Source organism: Amblyomma americanum, chromosome 1, assembly GCF_052857255.1.
Source record: "Amblyomma americanum isolate KBUSLIRL-KWMA chromosome 1, ASM5285725v1, whole genome shotgun sequence".
NCBI lineage: Eukaryota > Metazoa > Arthropoda > Arachnida > Ixodida > Ixodidae > Amblyomma > Amblyomma americanum.
Window position 1 is genome coordinate 462,483,156 of NC_135497.1, and position 25,304 is coordinate 462,508,459.

A 25,304-nucleotide genomic window follows, 5' to 3' on the forward strand; every position below is an offset into this window, starting at 1 on the left:
GCGAAAAGGCTCGATAAAGTTGTTCGCCAACTTCTTGTCCCCCACCATCTCCACGACATTGCGCTCCGGAAGGGAGACACGACAAGGTCTTCTATGTATCAGGCTTTCGTCCCCAAGGACTGCTAGAAGGCCCGAGAAAGTGGCTCGCCAGCACATTCTCCCCCTCTGTCTCAATGACATGGCGCTCAGGAAGGGAGACACGATAGGGTCGTCTTTGCATGGGGCTGGCGTCCCCAAGGACTGCTACAATTCTCGATAAAGTTGTTCGCCTCCACGTTGTTCCCCTACGTCTCGATGACATGGCGCTCTGGAAACGAGACACGTTAAGGTCGTGTGTTTAAAGTTCTGGCGTCCTCAAGGACTGCTAGAAGGGTCGATAAAGTTGTTCGTCAGCACGGTGTCTCCCTCCGTCTCGATGACATGGCAATCAGGAAGGGAGCCATGATATTGTCTTCTGTATGCGCTTAGCGTCCCGAACGACTGATAGAAGGCTCGATAAAGCAGTTCGACAGCATCTTGTCCCCCCCGTCTCGATGGCATAGCGCTCGGGAAGGAAAAAATGATAACTTCTGTGTATGGGACTGGCGTATCAAAGGAATGCTAGAAGGCTCGATAAAGTTGTTCGCCATCACGTTGCCCACCTCCGTCCCGATAGCATGTCTCTCAGGAAAGAAGAAACGATAGGGTTTCTGTGTATGGGGCCGGCGTCCCCATGGACTGCTCGAAGAATCGATAAAGTTGTTCGCCAGCACGTTGTCCCCCTCCGTCTCGAAGACATGGCGCTCTGGAAGGGTGAAACGATAGGGTCTTCTGTGTATGGGGATGGCATCCCCAAGAACTGCTAAAAGGGTCGATTAAGTCGTTCGCCAGCACGTTGTCCCCCTCCGTCTCGATGACATGGCGCTCGGGAATGAAACAACGATAGGTTCTTCTGTGTATGGGGATGACGTCTCCAAGGAATGCTAGAAGGCTCGATAAAGTTGTTCGCCATCACGTTATCCCCCTCCGTCTGGATGACATGGCGCTCAGGAAGGGAGACACGGTAAGGTCTTCTGTGTATGGGGCCGGCGTCCCCAAGGACTGCTCGAAGAATGGATAAAGTTGTTCGCAAGCACGTTGTCCCCCTTCGTTTCGAAGACATGGTGCTCGGGAAGGCTGAAAAGATAAGGTCTTCTGTGTATGGGGCTGGCATGCCCAAGGACTGCTAAAAGGTTCGATAAAGTTGTTCGCCAGCACGTTGTCCCCCTTCATATCGATGACATGGCACTCAGGAACGGTGACACGATAAGATCGTCTTTGTATGGGGCTGGCGTCCCCAAGTGCTGGTAGAATTCTCGATAAAGTTGTCCGCCACCACGTTGTTGCGCTACGTCTCGGTGACATGGAGCTCTGGAGGTATTGTGTTTATAGTGCTGGCGTCCTCAAAGACTGCTAGAAGGCTCGATAAATTTGTTTGCCAGAACGTTGTCCCCCTCCGTCTCGATGACTGGCGCTAAGCTTGGGAGACACGATAGGGCCTTCTGTGTATGCGGATAGCGTCCCCAACGACTGCTAGAAGGCTCGATAAAGTAGGTCGCCAGCGTGTTGTCCCCCTCCTTCTCGATTGCATTGCGCTCGGGAAGTGAAAAATGATAGGTTCGTCTTTGTATGGGGCTGGCGTCCCCAAGGAATGCTAGAAGGCTCGATAAAGTTGTTCGCCAGGAGGTTGTCCCCCTCCGTCTAGATGACAAGGCTCTCAGGAATGGAGACACGATAGTCTTCTTTCTATGGGCTGGCGTACCCAACGTCTGCACGAAGGCTCGATAAGTCTGTTTGCCAGCGTGTTGTCCACCTCTTTCCGGATTACATGGCGCTCGAGAGTGCAGAAACGATGGGGATTTGTGTGTATGGGGCCGGCGTCCCCAAAGACTTTTCGAAGAAACGATAACGTTGCTTGACAGCATATTGTCCCCATTCATCTGGATGACATTTCGCTCGGGAAAGGAGACACGATAGGGTCTTCTGTGCATGGGGCTGGCGTCCCCAAGGACTGTTAGAAGGCTAAAGTTCTTAACCTGCATGTGGTCCCCCTCCGTCTCGACGACATTCTGTTCGGGAAGAGAGAAATGATTGGTTCTTCTGTGTGCGGCGCAGGCGTCCCCACAGAATGCTAGAAGGATCGATAAAGTTGTTGGCCAGCACATTGTCACCCTCCGTCTCGATGGCATGGCGCGCAGAAAGGCAGACACGATAGGGTTGTGTGTGTATGTTGCTGGCGTCACCAAGGACTGCTAGAATGCTCTTTAAGTCTGTTTTCCAGCACGTTGTCGCTCTCCGTCTCGAAGACATGGCGCTCAGGAAGGGAGGCATGATAAGGTCTTCTGTATACGGAGCCGGCGTCTCCATGTTCTGCTAGAAGGCTCAATATAGTTGTTCGCCAACACGTTGCCCCCTCCGTCTCGATGACATGGCGCTCTGTAAGGGCGACGTGCAGGGACTTCTGTGTATGGTCTGGCCTCCCCATGGATTGCTAGAAGTCTCGATAAAGTTGTTCGCGAGCATGTTGTTCCCCTCCGTCTCGATGACATGGCGGTCTTCAAGGGCGAAATGATAGTGTGTTATATGTATTACGCTGGCGACCCCAAGGACCGCTAAAAGGCTCGATAAAGTTGTTCGCCAGCACATTGTTCTTCTCCGTCTCGATGACATGGCGCTAAGGTTTGGAGACACGATAGAGTCTTCTGTGTATGTGATTAGGGTCCCCATCGAATGCTAGAAGGCTCGATAAAATATTTCGCCAGCATCTTGTCCCCCTCCGTCTCGATGACATGGCGCTCGGTGTATAGGGCTTACGTGATAACACGATAACAATGTGCCTGACATGCGTAGTGCGTAAACCGCGCTATCACGAAGGCTATATATATCAATGCCCTGCAATAAACTTGACTCTTCTTGTTCTGGCCTTCATGCTGTCGAGTGCCGTCATTGCGAACTGATACATGGTGTCAGAAGTGGCCAGTTGGGCAGGGCGTAGCTCGGAGCGCCATGGACCTGCTGAAGCCCCCGGAACCTTTTCAGCTCTCCGGTAACCTGTCGCAGAATTGGAAGCGGTTTAAGCAAAAACTGGAACTCTTCATCAAGGCGACCACGCCAAAGGACGACCCAAGAAGCGGCGCAGCGAAAGCTGCACTCCTGTTGAGCGTTGCCGAAGATGAAGCACTTGACGTCTTCAACACGTTTACGTTTGGTGAGCAGGAAGACAAGGAAGGTTACGACACCCTGGTCCGGAAGTTTGAAGCATACTGTGCCGAGGTAAGCAATGAAGTGCATGAGCGGTGTGTTTTTCGCTCGAGAGAACAAGAAGACGAAGAGCCGTTCGAAAGATTTATTAGACACCTCAAGAAGCAAGCAGCGCAATGCAACTTCGAAGGACTGCACGATTCAATGATCAGGGATCAGATCGTCTTTGGGACGAATAATTCCAAACTGCGTGAAAAAATGCTGCGGGAAAAGGGCTTAACGTTGCTGAAGGCTGAAGAAATGTGCAGGGTAGCGGAATCAGTGGCACAAAGAAATCAGGTCTGGGCCAGGCCCGGTGACAGCATTGACTCCGTCTCTCGCAGTAGGGCATCGTGCCACCGCTGCGTAGACCGGCAAGAGACCAGTGCAGTAAACGGTAGTTCGTACCGGTGCAAGAAATGCAACCGACGGCACGAGCCGAGGCAGTGTCCTGCTTACGGAAAAAGATGCAACACTTGTCGAAAGCTGCATCACTTTGCGATTTGTTGTCCGGCCAGGGCGGTCGTCAACGAAGTCGGCGCACAGTTCAATGATGAGTTTGATGTTCTTGACGTCTGCATCGACAGCTGCATTACTGATGATTGGACTGTCGAAGCCAAAGTTGGGGGTCGTAAAGCATTATTCAAGGCGGACACCGGAGCACAAGCAAGCCTCTTCCCCTTTTCGATATACCGCAAGTTGAAAACTGCCGAACTGAATCCTACGAGCTCTGTGCTGCGAGCATACAATGGAGGCATCATCGCCAACTTCGAAACAACAGTCCAAAAAATAACCGTTGGAGATGCTGCAACTACAGTGAAATTCTACGTGGTGAAAAATGGACGTCGTGCAATACTGGGGCTTCACGCATGCGAAGCTCTAGGCCTTGTGCAGCGCACAGTGGACACTGTCAGCACTTCTGCAGAGTACGAAGCGATCAAGCACTTCAGGCACGTCTTTGAGGGTTTACGATGCCTAAAGCAACCATACAGCGTAGTACTACAGCCAGATGCTACCCCAGTCGTCCAGCCAGCGCGGCGGGTGCCCCTGTCTTAACGCCAACCGCTTTGCGACGAGCTTCAAAGAATGCAGAGAGAGCTGGCATCATCACAAAAGAAGATGGACCTACCGACTGGGTAAGCCCTTTGGTTTTGGTCATAAAGAAAGACGGCAGTCTTAGGGTGTGCATGGACCCGAGAAGGATCAATGAGCATATAAAGAGGCAACACTACCAGCTTCCCAGGCGAGAAGATATTGAAGCAGAATTGACCGGCTCTTGCTACTTTAGTTGCCTAGATACAAACTCTGGATTTCACCAGATACCCCTCGACGACGCAACATCAAAAATTTGCACTTTTGCCACTCCTTTCCGTCGATACCGTTACTTGCGCCTGCCGTTTGGCATTTCATCGGCACCGGAAGGTTTTCACAAAATGCTGAGTCAGATGTTGGACGGGCTGCCAGGAGTTTACTTGTATATCGACGACATTTTGGTGTGGGGCACTACACGTCAAGCGCATGATGAACGGCTAGTAGCAGTTCTGAAAGCTGCCGAAACAGCAGGATTGACACTAAACGTCGAAAAATGCATGTTCGGTTTAACAGAGGTGCATTTTCTGGGTGAGACGTTATCGGACAAAAAGGAATTTCCCCGAACCCGAAGCTGGTGCGCAATCTGTTGAAAATGCCAACACCAAAAAGCAAAACCGATCTACAGCGCATGTTAGGACTGATCAACTACTTCGGAAAATACGTGCCAGTGTTGTCAGAACGAACAGCGATGCTGCGAGCGCTTATCAAACCGCAAGTCGAGTTCGAGTGGACCGAAAACCACGCGAAGGAATGGAAAATCATCACGCAGGCACTTGCGACATCACCCTTGCTAGCAATATTTGACCCCAAAAAGAAAACAAAAATAACTTGCTATGCGTCCAAGGACGGCGTCGGAGCGGCGCTTTTACAGTGTCACGGTGGTCACTGGCGACCGGTGGCATATGCTTCACGAGTCTTAACACCACCGGAGCAGCGTTACGCGCAAATCGAATAGTAGACGCTGGGCATTCTGTTCGGTTGCGAGAAGTTTCATCAGTTTGTGTATGGACAGACGGTCATTATCGAGACCGACCACCAGCCACTTCTGTCAATCGCTGCTAAAGGAATTTGTGACATGCCCCCACGATTGCAGAGATTTTTTAAAGACTTCTCTGATATGACTATGTTCTACAGTACGTTCCAGGGAAGCACCTGGTCTTGGCAGACATGCTCTCACGATCGACTACACCCGGGGGTGTCGACAATGCTGGTGCCACAGAAGACGTCGAAGTTCACGCACTACAGCTCCTGAACGGTATGGTCACGGTAACAACGCCGCAAAAACTGGCAAAGGAAACTGCTCGTGACTGCTACTTGCAGACTGTCGTCAGCAACTTATCAGCAGGAAAACCAATTCAAGGTGAGCTGAAGCCGTTTTCATCTGAACTGTCCGTAATAAACGGAATTCTGTTCAAAGGAACAAAAGCTGTCATACCGAGAAGGATGAGACAAGAAATGCTGACAAGAATTCATGCCGGCCACCTTGGCTTAAACAAATGCAAAGAAAGAGCAAGACTTCTCGTTTTTTGGCCAGGCTTGAACAACGACATCGCAGTGCTTCTCCAAAACTGTTCTACATGCAGAAAGTTCGCGTACCAGCAAGCCAAAGAACCGCTGATAATGCGCCCGGTGCCGCAGTGTGCGTGGTATAGGGTCGGAGCGGACATCTTTTGTTTTGGGGGAAATTCTTACGTTGTCGTATATGATGCTCTTTCCAACTTCCCAGATGTCGAGAGGCTTCCAGACACAAGGGCAAGAAGTGTTGTTGCGGCTCTCAGTGCTATGTTTGCTCGATACGGCATTCCTATCGAACTGTGCACTGATAATGGACCACAGTTTTCAAGCCAAGAGTTCGCAGCCTTCGCTAAAGAGTATGATTTTGCGCACGTCACGTCTAGCCCACACTACCCGCAGTCTAACGGCCTTGTCGAAAAAGGTGTGCAAATTGTCAAGCGGATAATGAAGAAAACCCAAGACGCACGACACGACTTCTGGCTAGGCCTTCTGGCCTACCGATCAACGCCACTGATTGATGGTCAATCCCCCGGCGAGCTTCTTCAAGGCAGGCGCCTTCGACCTAATAATAATAATAATTGGTTTTTTGGGGAAAGGAAATGGCGCAGTATCTGTCTCATATATCTTTGGACACCTGAACCGCGCCGTAAGGGAAGGGATAAAGGAGGGAGTGAAAGAAGAAAGGAAGAATAGGTGCCGTAGTGGAGGGCTCCGGCATAATTTCGACCACCTGGGGATCTTTAACGTGCACTGACATCGCACAGCACACGGGCGCCTTAGCCTTTTTCCTCCATAAAAACGCAGCCGCCGCGGTCGGGTTCGAACCCGGGAACTCCGGATCAGTAGTCGAGCGCCCTAACCACTGAGCCACCGCGGCCAAATCTCCCCGATTTTGGCGGTATCAAGACTATCGATGTCAAGAAGCACCGCCAGACGCCCAAAGGACAGCCGTTACCTCAACTAGGTAAAGGTGACGTCGTCAGGCTGCGAGACACAACTTGGTCACAGAAAGGAAAGGTGGTTGGGGAAGCTGCCCCGAGGTCCTACCACGTTGTAACTGAAAGTCGTCGTGTTCTTCGGCGCAACAGGCGACACCTGCTTCATTCCAGCGAGCAGTATGCTGAAACAAGTGACGATGACACCGACGACGACTGCGCAAACGAAGCTGACCCAAATGCAAGGAACAGTCCAGGGAGTGGGACACCGCAGCCTTCTGGCACTACAAGTGCAGCACCCCAGCAGCCTCCGGGGCTCTGTGACCAACATCTAGCCCACGGTGCCACGCCTTCGGCTTCGAGTACCCATCCAGAGCAACCCACAAGTGTCATCAGTCTGAGGAGGTCGACTCCTACCGTGAAGTCTCCCCAACGTCTTCGTTATGACGCTGCTTTCAATCAGTTATCATGAACTTGAACCACTGTCTTGTGCTAACCTTGGAAGGATGTATCGGGCTTGCGTGATAACACGATAACAATGTACCTGACTTGCGCAGTGCGCAAACCGCGCTATCACGAAGGCTATATATATCAATGCCCTGCAATAAACTTGACTCTTCTTGTTCTGGCCTTCATGCTGTCGAGTGCCGTCATTGCGAACTGATACACTCGGGAAGGAAAAAATGACTTCTTCTGTGTATGGGACTGGCGTCTCAAAGGAATGCTAGAAGGCTCGATAAAGTTGTTCGCCATCGCGTTGCCGACCTCCGTCTCGAAGACATGACGTTCCAGAAGGGTGAAACGATAGGGTCTTCTGTGCATGGGGCTGGCATCCCCAAGGACTGCTAAAAGGGTCGATAAAGTTGTTCGCCAGCACGTTGTCCCCCTTCGTCTCGATGACATGCACTCAGGAAGGGAGACACGATAGGGTCATTTGTGTATGAGGCTGGCGTCCCCAAGGACTGCTAGAAGGCTCAATAGAGTTCTTAAACAACCTGTTGTCCCCATTCATATCGATGACGTGGTACTCGAAAAGAAAGACACGATATGGTCTTCTATGAATGGGGCTGGCATCCCCAAGGACTGTAAGAAGGCTCGATAAAGTAGTCCACCAGCTCGTTGTCCCACTCCGTCTCGACGACATGGCTCACGGGAAGGAAGAAAAATAGTGTCTCCTTTGTATGGGGCTGGCATCCCCAAGGACTGCTTGATGGCTCAGTAATATTGTTCGCCAGTACGTTGTCCCCGTCCGTAACAACGACACGGCGCTCAGGAAGAGAGACACGATAGGGTCTTCTGTGTATCCTCAAGGACTGCAAGAATGATCGATAAAGTTGTTCGCCAGCATGTTCTCCACTCCGCCGCAGTGACATGGCACTCAGGAAGGGAGACACGATAAGGACCTCTTTGTATGGCGCTGGCTTCCCCAAGGACTGCTAGAATACTCGATGAAGTTGTTCGACAGCATATTGTACCCATCAGTCTTGATGACAGGGCGCTCAGGAAAGGAGACACGAGGTCTTCTGTGCATGGGGCTGGCGTCCCCAAGGTCTGCAAGAAGGCTCGAAAAAGTTGTTCGCCAGCTTCTTGTTCAATTCCCCCTCGAAGACATCGCGCTTAGGAAGGGAGACACGATAGGGCCTTCTGTGTGTGCGGCTAGCATCCCAAACGACTGCTAGAGGGCTCGATAAATTAGTTCGCCAGCATTTTGTCCCCCTCCGTCTCGATGGCATGGCGCTCCGGAAGGGAAGGATGATTGCTTCTTCTGTGTATGGGGCTGGCCTCCCCAATGACTGCTAGAAGGCTCTATAAATTCTTAACCAGCACGTTGTCCCCCTCCATCTCGACGACATAGCGTTCGGGAAGGGAGAAATGATTGGCTTTTCTGAGTGAGGCGCTGGCGTCACTAAGGAATGCTAGAAGGCTCTATAAAGTGGTTCGCATGCGCGTTGTGCCTCTCCGTCGCGATGACATGGCGCTCAGGAAGGGTGACACGATAGGGTCTTCTGTTCATGGTGCTGGCCTTCCCAAGGACGGCTAAAAGGCTCAATAAAGTTGTTCGCAGAACTTTGTCTTTTTCCGTCTCGATGACATGGCGCTAAGCTAGGGAGACACGATAGGGCCTTCTGTGTACGCGACTAGCGTCCCCAACGACTTTTAGAATGTTCGATAAAATAGTTCGCCAGCATGTTGTCCCCCTCCGTCTCGATGGCATGGCGCTCGGGAAGGGAGACACGATAGGGTCGTTTTTGTATGGGGCTGGCGTCCCCAAGGACTGCTAGAATTCTCGATAAAGTTGTTCGCCAGCACATTGTCCCCTTCAGTCTCGATGACATGGCGCTCAGGGAAGGAGACCAGAAGGTCTTCTGTGTATGGGGCTGGCGTCACCAATTACTGCTAGAAGGCTCGATAAATTTTTTCGCCAGCTTCTTGTTCTCCTCAGTCTCGATGACATCGCGCTCAGGAAGGGAGACACGATACGGACTTCTGTGTATGGGGCAGCGGTCCCCAATAACTGCTAGAACTCTCGATAAAATATCAAACCAGCACGTTGTCCACTTTGTCTCAAGACATGGCGCGCAGGGAGGGAGACACGACAGGGTCGTCTTTGAATGGAGCTGGCATCCCCAAGGACTGCAAGAATGCTCGATAAAGTAGTTCGCCAGCCCTTTGTCCCCCTCCGTCTCGATGACATGGCGCTCAGGAAAGGAGAGACGAGAATGTCTTCTTTGTATGGGGCTCGCGTCCCCAATGACTGCTAGAAGGCTCGATAAAATTGTCCGCCAGCTCTTCTCCCCCACCGTCTCAATGACAAGTCGCTCAGGAAGGGAGACACGATAAGGACATTTGTGCATGGGGCTGGCGTCCCCAAGAACTGCTAGAAGGCACGATAAATGTGCAAACTAGCACGTTGTTCCCTCTGTACCAATGACATGGCGCTCAGGAAAGAAGGCACGATAAGGTCTTCTGTGTACGTAGCCGGTGTCTCCAAGTTATGCTAGAAGGCTCAATATAGTTGTTCGCCAACACGTTGCCCCCTCCGTCGCGATGACACGGCACTCTTGAAGGGAGATGTGACAGGAACTTCTGTGTATGGGGCTGGCCTCCCCGCGGATTGCTAGGAGGCTCGATAAAGTTGTTCGCCATCATGTTGTTCCCCTACGTCTCGATGACATGGCGGTCTTGAAGGGTGAAACGATAGGGTGTTATGGGTATTACGCTGGCGACCCCAAGGACTGCTAAAAGGCTCGATAAAGCTGTTCGCCAGCACATTGTTATTCTCCGTCTCGACGACATGGCGCTAAGGTTTGGAGACACGATGGATTCTTCTGTGTATGAGACTAGCGTCCCCAACGAATGCAAGAAGGCTCGATAAAATATTTCGCCAGCATCTTGCCCCCTCCGTCTCGATGTCATGGCGCTCGGGAAGGAAAAAATGATAAGTTGTGTGTATGGGACTGGCGTCTCAAAGGAATGCCAGAAGGCTCGATAAATTTGTTCGCCATCACGTTGCCCACCTCCGTCCCGATGATGTCTCTCGGTAAAGGAGAAACAATAGGGTTTTCCGTGTATAGGGCCGGCGTCCCCAAGGAGTGGTCGAAGAATCGATAAAGTTGTTCGCCAGCACGTTGTCCCCCCCCCGTCTCGAAGACCTGGCGCTCCGGAAGGGTGAAACAATAGGTTCTTCTGTGTATGGTGCTGGCGTCCCCAAGGACTGTTTGAATGCTCAATAAAGTTGTTCGCCAGCACATTGTCCCCTTCAGTCTCGATGACATGGCGCTCAGGGAAGGAGAGACCAGGTCTTCTGTGTATGGGGCTGGCGTAACCAATTACTACTAGAAGGCTCGATAAATTTGTTCGCCAGCTTCTTGTCCCCCTTCGTCTCGATGACATCGCGCTCAGGAAGGGAGACACGATACGGAATTCTGTGTATGGGGCAGCGGTCCCCAAGAACTGCTAGAACGCTCGATAAAATTGCAAACCAGCACGTTGTCCACCTCTGTCTCAATGACATGGCGCGCAGGAAGGGAGACACGACAGGGTCGTCTTTGTATGGAGCTGGCATCCCCAAGGACTGCAAGAATGCTCGATAAAGTTGTTCGCCAGCACTTTGTCCCCCTCCGTCTCGATGAAATGCCGCTCTGGAAAAGAGAGACGAGAATGTCTTCTGTGTATGGGGCTGGAGTCCCCAATGACTGCTACAAGGCTCGATAAAATTGTTCGCCAGCGCTTCTCCCCCACCGTCTCTATGACAAGTCGCTCAGGAAGGGAGACACGATAAGGACTTTTGTTTATGGGGCTGGCGTCCCCATGAACTGCTAGAAGGCACGATAAATGTGCCAACCAGCACGTTGTTCTCTTTGTCCCAATGACATGGCGCTCAAAAAGGAAGACACGATAGGTTAGTATTTCTATGGGGCTGGCGTCCCCAAGGAGTGCTAGAATGCCCTATAAAGTTGTTCGCCAGCTTCTTGTCCCCCTCTGTCACAATGACATGGCGCTCAGGACGGAAAAAGTGATAGTTTCTCTCTATGAGGCTGGAGTCCCCAAGGACTGCTATAAGGCTCGATAAAGTTCTTAACCAGCACGTTGTCCCCCTCCGTCTCGACGACGGGGCGCTAAGCTAGGGAGACACGATAGGGCCTTCTGTGTATGCGGCCAGCGTCCACAACGACTGATAGAAGGCTCGATAAAGTAGTTCGACAGCATCTTGTCCCCCTCCTGCCTTGATGACATGGCGCTCGGGAAGAGAGAAATGATAGGCCTTTGTCTATGGAGATGGCATCGCCAAGGACTGCTAGAATGCTCGACAAAGTTGTTCGCCAGCATGATGTCATCTCCGTCTCAATGACATGGCGCTCAGGAAAGTAGACACGATAAGGAGTTCTGTGTATGGGGCTAGCGTCCCCAAGAGCTGTTAGAAGGCTCGATAAAATTGTTCGCCAGCTTCTTGTCCCCCTCCGTCTCGAGTACATTACGCTCCGCAAGGGAGACGCGACAGGGTCTTCTGTGTATGGGTCTGGCATCCCCAAGGACTGCTAGAAGGCTCGATAAAGTAGTTCGCCAGCACGCTATCCCCCTCTGTCTAACTGACATGGCGCTCAGTAAGGAAGACACGATAGGGCCGTCATTGTATGGGGCTGGCGTCCCCAAGGACTGCTAGAATTCTCGATAAAGTTGTTCGCCACCACGTTGTTCCCCTACGTCTCCATGACATTGCGCTCTGGACAGCAGACACGATAAGATCTCGTGTTTATAGTGCTGGCGTCCTCAAAGTCTGCCAGAGGGCTGGATAAAGTTGTTCGCCAGCACGCTGTCCCCCTCCGTCTCAATGACATGGCGCTAAGCTTGGGAGAAACGATAGGGCCTTCTGTGTATGCGGCTAGCGTCCACAACGACTGTTAGAAGGCTCGATAAAGTATTTAGACAACATCTTGTCCCCCTCCGTCTCGAAGACATGGCGCTTGGGAAGGGAAAGGTGATTGGTTCTTCTGTGGATGGGGCTGGCCACCCCAACTACTGCTAAAAGGCTCAATAAATTCTAAACCAACACGTTGTCCCCCTCCGTCTTGACGGCATTGCGTCCGGGAAGAAAGAAATGATTGGTTCTTCTGAGTGAGGCGCTGGCGTCACTAAGGAATGCTAGAAGGCTCGATAAAGTGGTTCGCATGCGCGTTGTCCGTCTCCGTCGCGATGACATGGCGCTCAGGAAGGGTGACACGATAGGGTCTTCTGCTTATGGTGCTGGCGAACCCAAAGACTGCTAGAAGGCTCGATAAAGTTGCCCGCCAGCACGTTTTCCCTCTCCGTCTCGATGACATGGCACTCAGGAAGGGAGACATGATAGGGTCTTCTTTCTGCGGCCAGGGTCCCCAACGACTGATAGAAGGCTCCATAAAGTAGTTTGCCAGCATCTTGTCCCCCTCCGTCTCGATGGCATGGCGCTCGGGAAGGGAAAAATGATGTTCTTCTGCGTATAGGACTGGCGTCCCCAAGGAATGCTAGACGGCTCAAAAAAAATGTTTGCCATCACGTTATCCACTTCCGTCTCGATGACACGGCGCTCAGGAAGGGAGACACGATAAGGTCGTCTGTGTACGGGTCCGGAGTCCCCAAGGACTGCTAAAAGGGTCGATAAATTTGTTCGCCAGCACGTTCTCCCCCTTCGTCTCGATGACATGGCGCTCAGGAAGGGAGACACGATAGGATCATTTGTGTATGAGGCTGGCGTCCCCAAGGACTGCTCAAAAGCTCGATAAAGCTCTTAAACAGGCTGTTGTCCCCCTTCGTATCGATGACGTGGCACTCGGGAAAGAAGACTTGATATGATCTTCTGTGGATGGGGCTGGCATCCCCAAGGACTGTAAGAAGGCTCGAAAACGTTGTCCACCAGCTCGTTGTCCCACTCCGTCTCGACGACATGGCTCTCGGGAAGGAAGAAAAATAGTGTCTCCAGTGTATGGGGTTGGCATCCCCAAGGACTGCTTGATGGCTCAGTAATACTGTTCGCCAGCACGTTGTCCCCGTCCGTATCAACGACACGGCGCTCAGGAAGAAACACACGATAAGGTCTTCTGTGTATCCTCAAGGACTGCTAGAATGCTCGATAAAGTTGTTCGCCAGCATGTTCTCCACTCCGTCTCAATGACATGACACAGAGGAAGGGAGACACGATATGGACTTCTTTGTATGGCGCTAGCGTCCCCAAGGATTGCTGGAATGCTCGATAAAGTTGTTCGACAGCATATTGTCCCCCTCAGTCTTGACGACATGGCTCTAAGGAAAGGAGACAGGAGGTCTTCTTTGTTTGGGGCTGGCGTCCCCAAGGACTGCAAGAAGGCTCGATAAAGAATTTCGTCAGCTTCTTGTTCAATTCCCTCTCGATGACATCGCGCTAAGGAAGGGAGACACGATAGGGCCTTCTGTGTGTGCGGCTAGCATCCCTAACGACTGCTAGAAGGCTCGATAAATTTGTTCGCCAGCATCTTGTCCCCCTCCTTCTCCCGTCCCCCTCGATGGCATGGCGCTCGGGAAGGGAACAATGATAGGTTCTTCTGTGTATGGGGCTGGCGTCCCCAAGGACTGCTGTAAGGCTCGATAAAGTTCTTATCCAGCACGTTGTATCCCTCCGTCTCGATGACATGGCGCTAAGCTAGGGTGCCACGATAGGGCTTTCTGTGTATAAGGCTAGCGTCCCCAGCGACTGCTAGAAATCTCGATAAAGTAGTTCGCCAGCGTGTTGTCCCCCTCCTTCTCGATTGCATTGAGCTCGGGAGGAGAGAAATGATAGGTTCGTCTTTGTATGGGGCTGGCGTCCAGAAATGATAGAAGGCTCGTTAAAGTTGTTCGCCATGAGGTTGTCCCCCTCCATCTCGATGACAAGGCTATCAGGAATAGAGACACGATAGTCTTCTTTCTATAGGGCTGGCGTACCCAACGTTTGCTCAAAGGCTCGATAAAGTTGTTTGCCAGCTTGTTGTCCACCTCTTTCTGGATTACATGGCGCTCGAGAATGCAGGAACGGTGGGGTTTTGTGTGCATGGGGCCGGCGTCCCCAAGTACTTCTCGCATAAACGATAACGCTGCTCGACAGCATATTGTCCCCATCCATCTGGATGACATGGCGCTCGGGAAAGGAGACACGATAGGGTCTTCTGTGTATGGGGCTAGCGCCCACAACGACTGATAGAAAGCTCGATAAAGTAGTTCGACAGCAGCTTGTCCCCCTCTTTTCGCGATTACATTGCGCTCGGGAAGGAAAAAACGATAACTTCTTCTTTGTATGGGACTGCATGGCGTCCCCAAGGAATGCTAGAACGCTCGATAAAGTTGTTCGCCAGCTTCTTGTCCTCCTCCGTCTCGACGACATCGCGCTCCGGAAGGGAGACGCGACAGGGTCTTCTGTGTATGGGACTGGCCTCCCCAAGGACTGCTGAAGACGCGATAAAGTAGTTCGCCTGCATCTTGTCCCCCCGTCTCGATGGCATAGCGCTTGGGAGGGAAAAATGATAGGTTCTGTGTATGTGGCTGGCGTCCCCAAGGGCTGCTATAAGGCTCGATAATGTTCTTAACCAGCACGTGTTCCCCCTCCGTCTCGATGACATGGCGCTAAGCTAGGGAGGCACGATAGGGATTTCTGTGTATGGGACTGGCGTCTCCAAGAGCTGGTAGAAGGCTCGAAAAAATTGTTCGCCAGCACATTGGCCCCCTCAGTCTCGATGACATGGCGCTCAGGAAAGGAGAGACGAGAAGGTCTTCTGTGTATGGGGAAGGCGTCCCCAAGGACTGCTAGAAGGCTCGATAAAGCTGTTCGCCAGCATCTTGTCCCCCTCCGTCTCGATGACATTTCTCTCAGGATGGGAGACACGGTAGGGTCTTCTGTTTAAGAGGCTGGCGTCCCCAAGGACTGCTAGAAGGCACGAAAAAATGGCTCGCCAACACATTATTCCGCTTGTCTCAATGACATGGTGCTCAGGAAGGGAGACACGATAGAGTCGTCTTTGTATGGGGTGTTACGTTTGGAGACGCCAACAAGCCAAGAATATTCAAGCCACTGAGAAGCATCAATCGACAGTGGCTTCAAAGGGCCGTCGACGTGGTTGTAGCGCCACGAGCGCAGGTGGTGGCGTCTACAAGGATCCTTCCCCCCCCCCCCTGCTGTTTACGGAGTGAAACGGCCGTCCACTGCCTAAGAATGACTTTGGTGAACCTTTCGTTTGTTCTAAACGCCGGACCCACCCGGGACATTTTTATCCCGGAGGGGACGGCTGGGGAGCCAGCGAGCGGCGGGGTTGCAAATGAGCCATGGCAAATGCGGCCGTGTTTGACTAAGCCAACGTCGCCGGAGTCCTCGTGCTTCGAAAACAACTTCGTCTTAGACTAAGTGCTTTTCCCTATACGTGGAACCTTCTGCAAACTGCAGTGGCAACCTTTAGTTCCCACGCTACCGCTGTGAAGTGCAGGTGACTGACGTTCGACGCTGCCATGGGACCCCCTTCGGGCAATTCATCACTGGTGCCTGGAGAGCGCGGACCATAACTTGCCAGAAGTGGCAAGAGTGTGTTGTTGGGGCCGTCCTGGAAGGCGGACCTTAAAGACTGGACACGTGATCGATGCCACAGTGATTGGACGCATTTTTAATAAACTAAATTCCCCAACTAAAGACCTGGGGACAGGGGACCCTATTTAAGCAGCGATCAGACGTGTGATCGCCAGCTCCCGATTCACTCTTTCGAACTATGTAAAAATGTAAATAAGCCCTTTCAGTCTCTTCTCCACATCGAAGACCCTCTCCTCTCTTCGTCACCCCACAACAGCAGTCTCCCGATACGGAACCCGGGGACACCGACCTTGGCGAGAGACGGCACAGGCGAACCAGGGGCCCGCACCTAACAACAGGTGGCAGCGGTGGGATCGAAGCGCAAACTCCCAGCACCGGTGGCCTGCTATCAGGACAGAAGCCCCACACCTAACAACTGGTTGAGAGCGGTGGGATCGGCCATGCGGCGTGGTGTTGCTTCCGTGGGTGAGTGCTTGAACTTTGCTTGAGATTCGCCAGGTTTCAAATGTTTGGGTTAATAGCTTTCAACTGCTGGGAATCGAGGGAAGTTGATCAGTGAGTCTGAGTGCGTGTAGCTCACGTCAACAGTTGTTCAGCAAAGTCAAGGCTCAGAGCATCAAACATGGACCTAATGAATTTGCTAAGGTCAGATATGCTTTCATTGTGTGAAGAGTTGGGTGTAGATCTAGGGGATAAGATCAAAAAGACTGACATTTGCAAATTGCTCTTGGAAACCGCCGAGGAGAGAATAATTAGCGATACGTGCGAACTCCTCAAAGCAGAGCAAAATGAAAAGGAAGATGAGCGGAGAAACATAGAGGAACAAATGCTAGCGGCAGAGAAAAAGGAACAGGAGCTCAGAAGGTTGCAGCTTGCGCATGACCAAAAGAAACTGGAAGATGAGATCTCGAGAGCCATGACTCCAGAGAGAGCGAGTCAGGCCGGATCGTTCCAGTTGGACAGACGTGACGACGTAAAAGAGCATTGTGAAACAGCGCACAACCGTCATGAAGATTGCGGAGCTGTAATGTAGAAACGCAGTATCAAAAACCACGCGTCGACAGAGGACGAAAGCTCCATTCCATTGCAGACGAGCAGGGCGTTTCAGGGGTAAGCGCTCAGACCGATAAGCGGGCGGTGGAGGACTGCCTTCAGAGAAACGAACTGCCCAACTCGGTGGCAGCGGAAGGTCCGTGTGTCAGCAGTGTGGAGCTGACACTGACCTGCGAAATCAAAGCGGCCAGTTTGCAATTGGATGAATGTCTCCGAGCTGCCTCTGTAAAACTAGATCAAGCTAGTTGTGATCAGGAGACGCAAACGGAAGTGTCTAGGCGTAAAAACAGAAAGAGGGCACGGACCAAGAAAAAACGGTTGAAATGCCAAGCCCTAAATTCAGGGGCGCAGACAGGTGCTAACGTTAGCACAAATAAAAGTGCGGCAGAAGGGAAAGAAAAGCCTTCCCGCATTGGGCCTAGTAAACTTGCAGCTAAAGTTACTGGTCACGCGGCACGCGCAGGGGCTTCTAAAGGTGACCGCAGTAACAGAAAGAGAAAAGCGCATCTTGCAAGCAGGATAGGAGCCAGTTTTTGCAGAGGGCATTGACTTACGGGACGACACAGTCCACCGCGACCTGACAGAAAGGTGGTCAGGAAGAAAGAAAATCTGCCCGAAAGATCAGAAGGCGCTAGATCGCGGGACACCCGGCGCATGCGAGCGCAGGGGTCGGGCAACAGAGACCGCGCACGCAGGCATGTTCAGCGCACGCTCTGGAGAAGGATGCGTCCTGCACTTTTCGCACTGTATTCGAGGAAGCGCGCAGGGCGAAAGGGTAGGCGGGCTTGCTTGGGGCGAGAACAGAGAGCAGCTTCTCGCTCCTGTCGCTGTCCGTTGCCCGGAATCGGTTATCGGCACTGCATGGGCTACCAGGGCCTTTTGGGCGCGTCGAGGGGCTGTGGAGATGACAGTAGCAATCAGGACTGTCTTTTTTCAGTTGCCCTTTGTCACGAGTTGACATCAGTACAGTCAGTCAGAGCGCGACCCCGGCGGGCGCGGCTGAGAGACTAATCCTCTCGACGCGGGGGTGGTGAACAATGTTTCACTCCGCGTAGCCATTCAAAGTAGCTGTTTTTTTATTATTAATCCTCTTTCGGTTGTGTGCGTCTTAACACTTAAATAAAGGTAATTGTGCGATTGGGTTAGAAAGGACGTGTATCAATTTGAGATGCTACCAAGTGATAAAGGCACTCACGGGAGTGCAGCGAACACAGTTCCTGAACAGACGATGAGCTCTGTGCGTAGGTAGAACCGCTGAGAGCTAGCAAGTTTTTTTTGCGCTTGAAAATTTCGCACAGGTTTGCTTTTATATATTTAGTACATTCAGACATCTAAGACTTGGTCGAGATACCAAGTGCTTTTCGCTGCATAACGGCAGTGTTGATAATGTCAGGCGAAGGTAAAGAAAGCACGGAAATTTGTGCCCATTTGAGTACTTGTGTTTAGCGGTGCTAGGTTAGCTAGCCGATTTTGGTATTCAAAGAATAAGCGAATTAAGCGAGGCTACATAATTCTGTGGAGAACAGCTGTAGCGGCTTTCTGTACAGGTGATGGTGACGAGGCGCATGACTGTGAGCTTAAGAGAAGTCTCTCGCCAGTACGGGAAGGAGTAAGGATTGCAATGCGCATTCCCATCTTTACGAGTTCAACATGAACAGTTGATTATTAGACTCGAGCGTCAAGCTTCTTTGAAAAAAGCCAGTGGATTAATTTGAGCGTGGGCCAAATTTTAAGCAATCTATCGGTATTCTGGTTGTATAAGGGAATCAAAGCTTTTATTGATAAGGAATAGAGTTTCTAATCAAATTTGTACGCTTTGACACACCACCGCGTATTGTACAACTTGGAAGTCTGTCTTTGGCGACATCAGATGAGACGCGGACGCTGCTAGAAGGGCTGCTAGAATTCTCGATAAAGTTGTTCGTCACCACCTTGTTCCCCTACGTCTCGATGACATGGTGCTCTGGACAGGAGACACTATAAGGTATTGTGTTTATAGTGCTGGCGTCCTGAAAGACTGCTAGAAATCTCGATAAATTTGTTCGCCAGCACGTTGTCCTCCTCAGTCTCGATGACATGGCACTCAGAAAGGGAGACATGATATGGTCTTCTCTATGCGGGTAGCGTTCCGAACGACTGACAGAAGGCTCGATAAAGCAGTTCGCCAGCATCTTGCCCCCCTCCGTGTTGTCCCCCTCCTTCTCGTTTGCATTGCGCTCGGGAAGAGAAAAATGATAGGTTCCTCTTTGTATGGGGCTGGCGTCCCCAAGGAATGCTAGAAGGCTCGATAAAGTTGTTCGCCAGGAGGTTGTCCCCCGCCGTCTCGATGACAAGGCTCCCAGGAATGGAGTTACAATAGTCTCCTTGCTATGGGGCTGGCGTACCCAGCGTCTGCTCGAAGGCTCGATAAAGTTGTTTGCCAGCGTGTTGTCCACACCTTTCTGGATTACATGGCGTTCGGGAATGCAGAAACGATGGGGTTTTGTGTGTATGGGGCCGGCGTCCCCAAGGACTTCTCGAAGAAACGATAACGTTGCTCGACAGCATATTGTCCCCATCCATCTTGATGACATGGCGCTCGGGAAAGGAGACACGATAGGGTCTTCTGTGTATGGGGCTGGCGTACCCAAGGACTCTTAGAAGGCTAGATAAAGTTCTTAACCCGCACGTTGTCCCCCTCCGTCTCCACGACATGGCGTTCGGTAAGGGAGAAATGATTGGTTCTTTTGTGTGTGGCGCAGGCGTCCCCAAGGAATGCTAGAAGGATCGATAAAGTTGTTAGGCAGCACATTCTCCCCCTCCGTCTCGATGGCATGGCGCGCAGAAAGGCAGACACGATTGGGTTGTGTGTGTATGTTGTTGGCGTCACCAAGGACTGCTAGAATGCTCGATAAATTTGTTTGCCAGCACGTTGCCTATCTCCGTCTAGAAGACAGCGCGCTCAGGAAGGGAGACATGATAAGGTCTTCTGTGTACGGAGCAGGCGTCTCCAAGTTCTGCTAGAAGGCTCAATATAGTTGTTCGCCAACACGTTGCCCCCTCCGTCGCGATGACATGGCGCTCTGGAAGGGAGACGTGACAGGGACTTCTGTGTATGGGGCTGGCCTCCCCATGGACAACTAGAAGGCTCGATAAAGTTGTTCGCCAGCATGTTGTTCCCCTCCGTCTCGATGACATGGCGCTAAGGTTTGGAGACACGATAGAGTCTTCTGTGTAAGCGACCAGCGTCCCCAACGAATGCTAGAGGGCTCGAAAAAATATTTCGCCAGCATCTTCTCACCCTCCGTCTCGATGACATGGCGCTCGGGAAGGAAAAAATAAGTTCTTCTGTGTATAGGACTGGCGTCTCAAAGGAGTGCTAGAAGGCTCGATAAAGTTGTTCGCCATCACGTTGCCCACCTCCGTCCCGATGACATGTCTCTCGGTAAAGGAGAAACAATAGGGTTTTCTGTGTATGGGGCCGGCGTCCCCAAAGACTGCTCGAAGAATCGATAAAGTTCTTCGCCAGCACGCTGTCCCCCTACGTCTCGAAGACATGGCGCTCCGGAAGGGTGAAACGATAGGGTGTTCTGTGTATGGTGCCGGCGTCCCCAAGGACTGCTAGAATGCTCGATAAAGTTGTTCGCCAGCACACTTTCCCCTTCAATCTCGATGACATGCCGCTCAGGAAAGGAGAGATCAGAAGGTCTTCTGTGCATTGGCCTGGCGTCCCCAAGGACAGCTTGAAGGCTCTATAAATTTGTTCCCCAACTTCTCGATAAATTTGTTCCCCAAAGTTGTTCGTCCGTACTTTGTCCCACCACGTCTCGATGACATCGCGCTCAGGAAAGGAGACAAGAGAATGTCTTCTGTGTATGGGGCTGGCGCCACCAATTACTGCTAGAGGGCTCGATAAATTTGTTCGCCAGCTTCTTGTCCCCTTCCGTCTCAATGACATGGCGCTCATGAAGGGAGACAAGATACGGACTTCTGTGTATGGGGCAGCGGTCCCCAAGAACTGCTAGAACGCTCGATAAAATTTCAAACCAGCACGTTGTCCACTCCGTCTCAATCACACAGCGCGCAGGAAGGGAGACACGACAGCTGGGTTCCACGGAGCTGGCTTCCTCAAGGACTGCAAGAATGCTCGATAAAGTTGTTCGTCAGTACTTTGTCCCCCTCCGTCTCGATGACATGACGCTCAAGAAAGGAGACAAGAGAAGGTCTTCTTTGTATGGGGCTGGCATCCCCAATGACTGCTAGAAGGCTTGATAAAATTGTTCGCCCGCTCTTCTACCACACCGCCTCAATGACAAGTCGCTCAGGAAGGGAGACACAATAAGCACTTTTGTGAATGGGGCTGGCGTCCCCAAGAACTGCTAGAAGGCACGATAAATGTGCAAACCAGCACCCTGTTCCCTCTGTCCCAATGGCATGGCGCTCAGAAGGAAGACACGATAGGTTAGTCTGTGTATGCGGCTAGCGTCCACAACGACTGATAGAAGGCGCGATAAAGTAGTTCGACAGCATCTTGTCCCCCTATTGCCTCGATGACATGGCGCTCGGGTAGGAAAAAAACGATAACTTCTTCTTTGCATGGGACTGGCGTCCCCAAGGAATGCTGGAAGGCTCGATAATATTGTTCGCCAGCACGCTGTTCACTCCGTCTCGATGACATTCCGCTCGGGAAGAGAGAAACGATAGGCTGTTGTGTATGGGGCTGGCATCCCCAAGAACTGCTACAAGGGTCGATAAAGTAGTTCGCCAGCACATTGTCCCCCTCAGTCTCGATGACATTGTGCTCAGGAAAGAATAGACGAGAAGGTCTTCTGTGTATGGGGCTGGCGTCCCGAAGGACTGCAGAAAGTTTGATAAAGTTGTTCGCCAGCTTCTTGTCCCCCTCTGTCTCGACGACATCGCGCTCCGAAAGGGAGACGCGACCGGGTTTTCTGTTCATGGGGCCGGCGTCCTCTCGGACTGCTAGAAGGCCCAATGAAGTTGCTCGCCAGCATGTTGTCCCCCTCCATCTCAGTGATATGGCGCTCAGGATGGGAGATACAATAAGGACTTTTGTATGTGAGGCTGGCATCCCAGACGACTGCTGGTAGGCTCGATAAAATTGTTGGCCAGCACATTGTCGCGCTCCGTCTCGACGACATGGCGCTCTGGAAAAGAGACATGACGGGGATTTCTATGTATGGGGCTGACCTCCCCATGGACTGCAAGACGGCTCGATAAAGTTGTTCGCCAGCACATTGTCCCCCTCCGTCTCGTAGACATGGCGCTCTCCAAGGGAGACATGACGGGGATTTCTGTGCATGGGGCTGGCCTCCCCATGGACTGCTAGACGGCTCGATAAAGTTGTTCGCCAGCACATTGTCCCCCTCCGTCTCGAAGACATGGCGCTCTGGAAGGGCGACATGACGGTGATTACAGTGTATGGGGCTGGCCTCCTCATGGACTGCTGGATGGCTCGATAAAGTTGTTCGCCAGCACGTAGTTCCCCTCCGTCTCGATGACATGGCGCTAAGGATTGGAGACACGACCGGGTCGTCTGTGTATGCGGCTAACGTCCCCAACGACTGATAGAAGACTCGATAAAGAAGTTCGACAGCATCTTGTCCTCTCCGTCTCAATGGCATGGTACTCGGGGAGGGATAGATGATTGGTTCTTCTTTGTATGAGACTGGCGTCCCCAAAGAATGCTAGAAGGCTCGATAATATTGTTCGCCAGCACGTTGTCCACTCCCTCTTGATGACATGGCGCTCGGGAAGAGAGAAACCATAGGCTTTTGTGTATGGGGCTGGCATTCCCAAGAACTGCTTAAAGGGTCGATAAAGTTGTTCGCCAGTACGTTGTCCCCCTCAGTCTCGATGACATGGCGCTCAGGAAAGGAGAGACGAGAAAGTTTTCTGTGTATGGGGCTGGCGTCCCCAAGGACTGCTGAAGGCTCGATAATGTTGTTCGCCAGCTTCTTGTCCCCCTCAGTCTAGACGACATCGCGCTCCGAAAGGGAGACGCGACAAGGTGTTCTGTGTATGGGGCTGGCCTCCCCAAGAACTGCTATAATACTCGATAATGTTCTTAACCAGCACGTTGCCCCCCTCCGTCTCGATGACAGGGCGCTATGCTACGGGGACACGTTAGGACATTCTGTGTATGCGGCTAGCGTCCACAACGACTGATAGAAGGCTCGATAAAATAGTTCGACATCATCTTGTCCCCCTCCGTCTCGATGGCATGGCGCTTGGCAAAGGAAACATGATTGGTTCTCCTGCGTGTGGGGCTCGATAAAGTCCTAAACAGCACGTTGTCCCCCTCCGTCTCGACGACATAGCGTTCAGGAAGGTAGGAATGTTTATTTCTTCTCCGTGAGGCTCTGGCGTCACTAAGGAATGCTAGAAGCCTCGATAATGTGGTTCGCATGCACGTTGTCCCCCTCCGTCTCGATGGCATGGCTCTCGGGAAGGGAAAAGGGATACGTTCTTCTGTGTATGAGGTCGGCGTCCCCAAGGACTGCTAGAAGGCTCATTAAAATTGTTCTCCAACATGTTGTCCCCCTACGTCTGGATTACATGGCGATCGGGAAGGGAGACACGATAGGATCTTCTGCTTATGGGGCTGGTTTCCTCAACAACTGCTAGAAGGCTCGATTAAGTTTTTCGCCAGCTTGTTCTCCCCCTCCGTCTCAATAACATGGCGCTCATGACGACAGACACGATAACGTCTTTTGTGTATGGGAATGGCGTCCCCGAGGTCTGCTAGAAGGCTCGATAAAGTTGTTGGCCTGCAGATTGTCTCCCTCCGTCTCGATGGCATGGCGCGCAGAATGGGAGACACGATAGGTTTGTGTGTGTATGTGGCTGGCGTCCAAAAGGACTGCCAGAAGGCTCAATAAAGTTGTTCGCCAACATATTATTCCTCTTCGTCTCGATGACACGGCGCTCTGGAAGTAAGACATGACAGGGACTTCTGTGTATGCCGCTGGCCTCCCCAAGGATTGCTAGAAGGCTCCACAAAGTGGTTCGCATGCGCGTTGTACCTGTCCGTCGCGATTACATGCCGCTCAGGAAGGGTGACACGATAGGGTATTCTGTTTATGGGGCTGGCGTTCCCAAAGACTGCTAGAAGGCTCGATAAAGTTGCTCGCAGCACGTTGCCCCTCTCCGTCTCGATGACATGGCACTCAGGAAGGGAGAAACGATAGAGTTTTTTGTGTATAGGGCCGGCGTCCCCAAGGACGGCTCGAAGCACTAATAAAGTTGCTCGACAGCATATTTTTCCACTCCAACTCGATGACATGGCTCTCGGGAAGGATATCCCGATAGGGTATTTTGTGTATGGGGCTGGCGTCCCCAAGGACTCATAGAAGGATCGATAAAGTTCTTAACCAGCACTTTGCCCCCTCAATCTCGAAGACATGCCGTTCGGGAAGAGAAATTATTGGTTCTTCTGTGTGTGGCGCAGGCGTCTGTGTGGCGCAGGCGTCCCCAAGCAATCCTATAGGGCTCACGAATATTGTTCGCCAGCACAATGTCTCCCTCCGTCTCGATGATATGACGCTCAGAAAGAGAGACCGTATAGGGTCTTCTGTGTATAGGGCTTGCGTCATCAATGACTGCTAGAAGGCTCGATAAAGTTGTTCGCCAGCATGTTCCCTCCCTAAGTCTCAATGACATGGCGATCATGATGGGAGACACGATAGGTTTGTGTGTGTATGTTGCTGGCGTCACAAGGACTGCTAGAATGCTCGATAAAGTTGTTCGCCAGCATATTGTTCCCTTCAGTCTTGATGACATGGCGCTCTGGAATAGAGAAACGAGTTCTTCTTTGTATGGGGCTGGCGTCCCCAAGGACTGGAAGAAGGCTCGATTAAGTTGTTCGCCAGCTTCTTGTTCCATTCCGCCTCGATGACCTCGCGCTAAGGAAGGGAGACACGATAGGGTCTTCAGTGTGCGAGACTGGCGTCCTCAAGGACTGCTAGAAGGCCCGATAAAATGGCTCTCCAGAACATTACCCCCCTTCGTCTCAATGACATAGCGCTCAGGAAGGGAGACAGGATAGGGTCGTCTTTATATGGGGATGGCTACCACAACGACTGCTAGAATGCTCGATAAAGTTCGCCACCATGTTGTTCTCCTACGTCTCGATGCAATGGCACTTAGGAAGGGAGACATGATAGGGTCTTCTGTGTATGCGGCCAGCTTCCCCAACGACTGATAGAAGGCACGATAAAATATTTCGACAATAACTTGTCCCTCTCCGTCTCGACGACATAGCGTTCGGGAAGAGAAAAATATGTTCTTCTGTGTATGAGGCTGTGCTTCCCAAGGACTGCTAAACGGCTCGATAAAGTTGTTTGCCAGCACTTTGTCTTTATCCGTCTCGATGACCAGGCGCTAAGCTAGGA